This window comes from Myotis brandtii, unplaced genomic scaffold (assembly GCF_000412655.1).
Source record: "Myotis brandtii unplaced genomic scaffold, ASM41265v1 scaffold750, whole genome shotgun sequence".
Taxonomy (NCBI): Eukaryota; Metazoa; Chordata; class Mammalia; order Chiroptera; family Vespertilionidae; genus Myotis; species Myotis brandtii.
Genome location: NW_005370992.1, coordinates 938,647 through 947,223, shown reverse-complemented (window position 1 = coordinate 947,223; position 8,577 = coordinate 938,647). Strand labels below are relative to the sequence as shown.

Genomic DNA, 8,577 nt, shown 5'->3' with positions numbered 1-8,577 from the left:
TTTTTTTTTTTTTTTTTCTGGGCCAGCTTTAGCTCTGAGGCCTCGCTGCTGAAAACATCGATACAATGTTGCGGTCCGAGCCCGGCTGAATGGAAGCCCTTTTCTGGGGTTTTGTTTAGCTTCTTATTTGCAACATAGTATATAGTTGCTTAGACTTGCAGATGAGAGGCTGGCAAGTGAGGCGGGGAACGTTGGAGTCTGCAGCAAGCAAGCCTCGTGCTCGCTTCAGTGCCTGGCTGCCGGCCGCCATCTTGGCTGACAGTTAATTTGCATATACTCACTGATTAGCCAATGAAAAGGGTAGCGGTCGTACGCCAATTACCATGTTTCTCTTTTATTAGTATAGATATATCTTTATGTATTCTTGATACGAGTCCCTTATCTGATACATGATTTACAAATATTTTCTGCCATTCTGTGAGTTATCTTTGTACTTCCTTGATGGTGTCCTTTGAAGAACAAAAGATTTTACTTTTGATGTTTGATCTATTTTTTCTTTTGCCATTCATGCTTTTGGTGCCATATCTAAGAGTTCTTAGCCAAATACAAGGTCTTGAAGATTTACCACATATATTTAGAATAAAAAAGTCAAATACTGAAGGGTCCCAGGTTTGATTCTGGTCAAGGGCACATCCCCAGTGGGGAGTGTGCAGGAGGCAGCTGATCGATGTTTCTCTCATCGACGTTTCTAACTTTCTATCCCTCTCCCTTCCTCTCTGTTAAAAAAATCAATAAAATATATTTTTTAAAAAAGTCAAATAATGACAAATGTTGGCAAAGACATGGAGAAATTGGAATCCTCAGGTACTGTTAGTGGGGATTTATAGTGGTGCAGTCACTTTGGAAAACAGTCAGGTAATTCTCAACTTACTGAACAAGAGTTTCCATATGACCCATAAAGCACACTGCCAACTATTTACCCAAGAGAAATGAAAAATGTCTACACAAAAATATGTACCCAAATAATGCAACATTATGTCTATTAGGAAAAAATGGTATCACGCGTTCATGAATTAATGAATAGATAACAAAAAGTAGCATCAATAATAATAAAAGCATAATATGCTAATTAGACTGGACGTCCTTCCTTCCCCACAAAGCTGCAGCAGGTGGGGGCTGCGGCAGAGGCAGCAGAGGCCCCTGGCTGCAACCATGGAAGGGGGTGGCCGGGGCCAAGGCCCTTGCACAAATTTTATGCATTGGGCCTCTAATATCAATATAATGGCATGTTTTGACTAAAAAAGGAATGAAGTCATGATATATGCTACAACATGGATGAACCTTAAAAAGTTTATGCTAAGGCCCTAGCCAGCTTGGCTCAGTAGATAGAGCATCAGCCTGCAGACTGAAGGGTCCCAGGTTCGATTCCGGACAAGGGCACATGCCTGGGTTGTGGGCTCAATCCCCAGTAGGGGGTGTGCAGGAGGCAGCCGATCAATGATTCTCTCTCATCATTGATGTTTCTATTTCTCTCTCTCCTTCTCCCTTCCTCTCTGAAATCAATAAAGAAATATAAAATAAAAGTTTATGCTAAGTAAAATAATCTAGTTAGATAAGAACACATACTATATAGTTTAATTCATAGTAAATTTCCAGAATATAAAATTCTATATAGACAGTAGATTAGAGGTTGCTTAGGGCCGGGAAGTGGGGTGGGAAGACAGGCGGATGATAGCTAATGGTTATGTGTGTTTTTAAGTTAGTGAACAATTGGGTTAGGTGATGGTTGCTCGTGTCTGTAAATATACTAAAATGATTGAGTCATATACTTTATACAGGTGAATTTTATGACAGTTTAATTATATCTCATTACAATAGCACCCTTCATCTGTTTTGCTTTCTGAAGTTTTAGTTACCTGCAATCAACCAAAAGGTCTGAACATATTAAATGGAAACTTTCAGAAATAAGCGACACATAAGTTTCAAATTATGCCCTGTTCTGAGTCACATGGTGGAATCTCATACCTACCAGCTCTGTCCATCCTGGAATCATCCCTTTGCTCAGTGTACCCATGCTGTATAGGCCTCACTCACATTAGTCAGACGGTAGTCTTTGCAGTTATCACATCTACTGTCTGGAATCACAGTGTTGTGTTCAAGTAACACTTATTTTACTTCATAATGGCTACAAAGCACAGGGGTAGTGATTCTGGCAACTCGGACATGCCGAAGAGAAGCCTTAAAGTCCTTCCTTTAAGTGAAAAGGTATAAGTTCTCAATTTAATAAGTAAAGAAAAAAAATTGCATGCAAAGGTTGCTGAGATGTACAGTAAGAACAAAATCTATCTATGAAATTGTGAAGAAGGAAAAAACAATTATGCTAGCTTTGCTCTTGTACCTCAAACTGCAAAAGTTATGGTTACACTGTGTGTTAAATGCTTAGTTAACATGGAAAAGGCATCTAATTTATGAGTGGGAGACATGACAAAAATATATGATTTTATGCACTCTGTGGTTTCAAACATCCAGGGTGGGACTTAGAACATAATTCCTAGAGATAGTGTTGTTAAAAACAAAAACAAACAAGCAAAAAAACCTTTAATTTGACTATATTAGAGCAAATAATGGCTACATATTCCCCTTCACAAAGGCCCATAAGAGCACTCAGGAGGAAGATGGATGGTGTTCCCTGCATGTCTAGACATAAGGTCAAAGAGGGAAGTTAGATTCTTTGAGGAAGAGGAAAGAGAAAATTTACTCAGAATGGAAATGCGTCAGAAAGTAGGACTGTGAATGGAACTTTATGTGTTATGATGCCAACAGCCTCCTATAACAGTGTAGTGTACAATTTTTGTTCAGGAGTATGTTTTGTCAGAGGGAAGATGAGCTTTAAGAGATGACATGGAAATGAGTGATAACTTGTTGATGTAGATTGTTTTTAGTTTAGAATAGAACAGAACATGTTATTAAGAGTGTTTTTTGTATTCCTGAATTTTTTAATGTGTCTTTATGAGATGATGAATGCCAACTACACTTATTTCAGTAATTACTTCATAATATACTAGTATGTAAGTCAAACCATTTGCTCTGCTACACCTTAAACTTATACCATAATGTATGTCAATTATATCTCAGTAAATATTAGAAAAAAACAAATACTTGAGGAAATCCTAACAAACTTTAATTTGTCATTCTGAGGTATCGGCATGAAAGGGGTTGTCAGGTTGAAAAGTGAAGTTTTCATCGACAACCAAGACATTTTTTCCGTGAACAACTTGGTCGAGAACCGAATTTTTCGAGATGGGAGACTTTCCAGAACCCAGGTTTGACTGTATTAGGACGTGCTGTACCAAGAAAGTGAATGATTGAGTGACTCAACAATATTGAGGCTGCTGTTTCTACAGTTCTTTTCCTCATATTTGCCACTGCCTGGAAGCCTAGAAGCCACTTTAGATCCAGGCGTTAGGTCTATCTTTAAGTTAGAAAGAAGAAGGGACAATGTCTTGTTTTTTTTCTTTTCTATAAAAAACTACAAGCTTAAGCAGAACTTCAGCAGAGTTCTAACTATTGAAAATATGTACCATGGATATAAGATTAGGAAGGTGGGACATAGTTCCTCCTTCAAAATCAGTGTTATCAAGGAAAAACACAAGAATAGACACAGGATACCCAGATGACAGTAAGTGCCACAAAAACTAAATTGGCTTACATAATGTTCTGTACTATCTTTGTGAGGCAAACACATATTCATGCCTAATCATGCATTTCAGCACATAGATTTTAAATTATTCATTATTTTTTTCAAATTAGAATATGTGAAAGATTGAAATGAAGCAAATTATTAAGGATAGTATCAATATACTCTACACACAGTCTCCAAGGACTCTCACACTATTTAAAGATGGCAAGCATGAATCAGCAGACTGTACAACCCTATGTTACCAGACTTATTTAATAACCTCAGATCAATAAAAGCACACAGATGTTAAAACTCCAATGGAAACAGTCAATTTAAACACTCTATATCCTTTAGCCTATTTTTCCTAATAGCCTTCATAGGCAGATCATTTTAACTGTAGTAGCAAGCATCAATTCTCCATCTTATCACCAAATTGCCCTTCCTAAGAAACAATAGCTTCAAAAGAAATTGAATCAAATATTTCAATTGGATGACATAGATCACTTGTTCAGAAATACGCTGAAAATCATGTATTCTACCTTCCTCTTCCTCAGACTGTTTCTAATAGGGTATATACGTGCCTATAAATGATTTAAATGCACTATTAAAGTTAGGCAGCTAAGTAAAATAAAGCTATTCCTCTCTTACAATATCCTTTAGGTGGGAATAAACAGGTATTCAATCTTTATTTCCTTTAAATATAAAATATTTTTACATAACAGCATTTAAAGGAATTCGGTCTCATATTACCTGAAATGTATAATGAACAGAATAGCTACATCAACTCCTAACTATTAAGTGCATAGGGTGTTCATTTTAAGTAGCTTAAGAAAAAATATAGAAAATAATTGGCTTAACAAAAATGATTTAAACACTTTGTGTTAAAATTATATCATCATGTATTGAGATTTCTAAAACAGACACATTTCTAGAAAGAAGAACTAAACTTCATGCATCCAAAAACTTAATGCTAAATATTAGTGGTTCGTTTTTTTTTTTTAATCACCTGAGGATATATTTTCACTAACTTAACACAGGAGGGGAGAGAAAGAGAGAAATGTTGATGGGTTGCCTCTCACATGCACGCTGACTGGGGATCGAACCTGCAACTGAGGGGCATGTGCCCTGACGAGGAATTGAACCTGTCATCCCCTGGTGCATGGGGACAAAGCTCCAAAAAACTTAGCCACACTAGCCGAGATTGGTGGTTCATTTTTGCATATATATGGGCTCTGTGTTTACAGCTGCCAATTTATTGCCAATCTTTAGAATTTAGATGAAGTTTGTTTTAAATAAAATAGCATCATTATTTGATTGTACCATGATTTCTAAAAAGAAAATTTTAATTGTGCTTTTCCTTGATAACATCAATGTGGCATTTGCTGTTTTCTCCAAAATAATTTTGATAATTCTCATTAACTTATGGTGAGAGATCTCATTATTGTTTCTTTCTTGGTTATACTATCCTGAATTATATTCAGTTCATATTCATGTGTCAAAAGGATGTTGTTTTAAATTGAAAATTCCTCAAAAATTTTCTAAGAGAACATGTCTTTCCTGAAGTAGACATTTATTAATTCTTTGTGATTACAAGAATCTGTCTAGATCACCAATTAATTCTGAAGTTATGTTCTATTCACTTTAAAAAATTCAGAAAAAAAGATAAAGACCAGATATATATATCACATAATATTTTCAATTAAAAATTATTTAAAATTAATATTTGAATGCTTTAGGTGTAATCAGACATATGTTTACACATAGATTTACTGACGTTATTGTTTTGAATATTTTAAGTATTTATATTCATGACCAGTTTTTTAAGGAAATCATAATGTAGAATGAAAATGTGATATTTTTTTCTAACTAGTCCAAAAGGAAAATGGAATAAACCAGAATCTTATATTGTCTTTTAATTCAAAAAATATCCCCTTTGAAATTTGACTTTCATTACTTTTAGCTTTTTTCAATACAAAAGAGTAAATAGTCAATACTCTTTGGTGAGTGGTTGGATAGTATTGGCAAATATATGAATATGAAATATATTTCGGCTTTATTTGTGATCTTCCCACTTTGCACTGAAATAGAATGTACAGATATTGCTTTTTTATAAATAAGTGAAAAAAATCCCAATTTCAACTGCTTCTATAAGATATAAACTTCCTGTAAATTATCCTTGAGTATCAATGATCATGGTAATACTTATTATAAATATTGGATAAAATTCAATATATATGTACATTCATACCATCCTATCTAATATAGAGGGAATATGCTAATTGACCATCACACTCTCATAAATGGCAGTGCCCACAGCCAATAAAAAGAGAATATGCTAATTGACTGCCATGCCCTGAGAGGATGGCAGCGCCCACAGCCACAAGATGGTGACGCCCAGTCTCCACAGCCCTGCCTCATCCAGCCGGAGTCCCCCAGTCCCCTCTGCCCCACAGGGGAAGGCAGTTGGGGACGATCATGCTGGCAGGGGAGCAGTTAGGGGGCTATCAGGCTGGCAGACAGAGTGGTTAGCGGCAACCAGGCAGGCAGGCAGGCGAGCAGTTAGGAGCCAGCAGTCCCGGCTTATGAGTCGGACATCCCCTGAGGGGTCCCAGATTGGAGAGGGTGCAGGCTGAGCTGACGGACACCACCCCCACCCCCCGCCCCCCCATGCACAATTTTTGTGCACAGGGCCTCTAGTAGTAGATAAGATGATAAATGCTGACAAAATATTTCTCAGCTTTAAATGCTGGCTTCCCTGTTTAGCTGTGTGACCCAAGACAAGTTGCCTGACTTTTTTGTGTCTTTGATTTCTTATCAATAAAATTGGAATATTAAATGGGCTTGCCTCATAGGAATATTGTAAAAATCAAATGAACTAATCTATGTTAAGTATCTAGAACACTTCCTGGCACCTGGCATGTTGAAATCACTCAATAGAGATTCACTCTTTTTATGTCCCTATGGCATAGACCATTTATATATTACTAGAGGCCTGGTGCACAAAATTCGTGCACTCAGGGGAAGGGGCATCCCTCAGCCCGGCCTGCGCCCTCTTGCAGTCCAGGAGCCCTTGGGCAATGTCTGACTGATGGCTTAGCACTGCTATGGAGGCGGGAGAGGCTTCCGCCACCACCGCTGCGCTTGCCAGCCGTGAGCCTGGCTTCTGGGAGTGCACTGACCACCAGGGGGCAGCTCCTGCATTGAGCGTCTACCCCCTGGTGGTCAGTGCATGTCATAGCGATCAGTTGTTCCGCCATTTGGTCGATTTGCATATTAGCCTTTTATTATATAGGATTTGACTAAATTATTGCTTCATATTTGGTGATTGGTAGTAATGCCTTTTTGCATTTTCATATTTCAATGCCATTTGTATTTGAACAAATTGGAAGATGTTTTTTGAGCAGTGTCCTCTGAGTTCATTCTGCTTTACTTGGCACAGCTGTTATCATTTACATATTAAATCCACCTCAGCTCATTTCTTACCAATTTATTTATACTGGCTTTATTATCATTACAAAAGCAAATACTGATACTAAAATCTTATGACAGTAACATGCTAAGAAATTTGCTATACACATAATTTATATTTATATTCTTTAGGATGTTCTCCAAATAAAACACAACACTACAGTAAAATCCCAGAGAATATTCTCTCTGGCTTAAGACAATGTTTCAGAAAATTAAGGTTTAAAAAATGTTCCTGGGGAAGCTTCTGCTTTGAAATTTTTCTACAAGGTCCCTAAATTGGCCTTACTTTGTTTATACTCTAACCTGTTTGGATTATGACCCATTAGCTTGTGAATCCTACACTTCAGAAAAAGCTAACTGTTGGCACACAACTGATACAACAGCTTTGCAACTAATAACTCAAGAAAAATAATCTTTTTGATACTAGGTATATTATGTTGAGTACATTGATAATACACTCACCTTATATAAGAATCTCTATAATTTTCATAATTACTACTGCAGTGATTTAGACATGTGATTTAGTGATTTCATGCATGTCTCATATATGGCCTAGGATTTAAATATCTTAAATAAATTATAATAAGAATGAAAGGAAAAAAACTACCTAAAATAACATAAATAAGATAAAACATAAAAATAATCATTTAAAAATTTCTTACAAAAGTATATTTACTTAATGAGATGTGATTATATACACTACTTTTTTTTACTTTATTTTTACTGTTGTCACTATTACAGATGTCCTCATCCCACCCTCTTTGCCCGCCTTCACCCAGCCCTCACCCCCTCTTCCCTCTGGCCATTGCCACACTGTTCTTTGTGTCTGTGGGGTTATACATATATGGTCATTGACTAATCCCTTCACCTTCTTTCATCCTGTACCCCTCCCCTCTGATAATTGTCAGTCTGTTCAATGTATCCATGCTTCTGGTTCTATTTTGTTCAGCAGTTTATTTTCTTCATGAGATTCCACATAATGAGATCATTATTAGTGAGATCATATGGCATTTGTCTTTCTCTGACTTAGCCTAATAATCTCCAGGTCCATCCATGCTGTAGCAAAGGGTAAGACTTCCCTCTTTTTTATGGCTGCTAGTATTCCATTATGTAAATGTACCACAGCTTTTTTAGGCACTACTTTTTAATGAGATGCTTTCTGTAACCATTATATAAATGGTGTTCACTTCTCTAAGAAAAGCAGGATGGGACATCTTTAGATATGATAAAACTTTAAGAGCTGGGGAAGATACAGCTTCATTACTTTTACTCTTTATAATACGGAAATCCTATATAAATTTATAACTTTATCCTCTAATTACCTTGGAATGAAATGCCAGAAGGTTATGTAGGTAATAAGCTATTGCATATTAAGGTGGAATCTACTCCTTATATTGTGCTTGCTATCTCACCATAGTTCCCTTAGCCATTTTCTGCCTTTTAGTCAATATTACATACATAGAATAATCCCTTCATTCTTAAATAGAGTA

General features: G+C 36.5%; 1 long non-coding RNA gene across 1 annotated transcript in view; it reads left to right on the top strand.

Annotated features, from left to right (window-relative positions):
* The window catches only part of LOC106724201, a 9,527-nt gene extending 1,316 nt beyond the window's left edge, over window positions 1-8,211 (top strand). The window contains exons 2-3 of the long non-coding RNA XR_001359948.1: window positions 2,912-2,914; window positions 8,161-8,211. This is a non-coding gene — a long non-coding RNA (uncharacterized LOC106724201). The remainder of the gene's footprint in view (window positions 1-2,911; window positions 2,915-8,160) is intronic.
* Window positions 8,212-8,577: the final 366 nt, after the last annotated feature.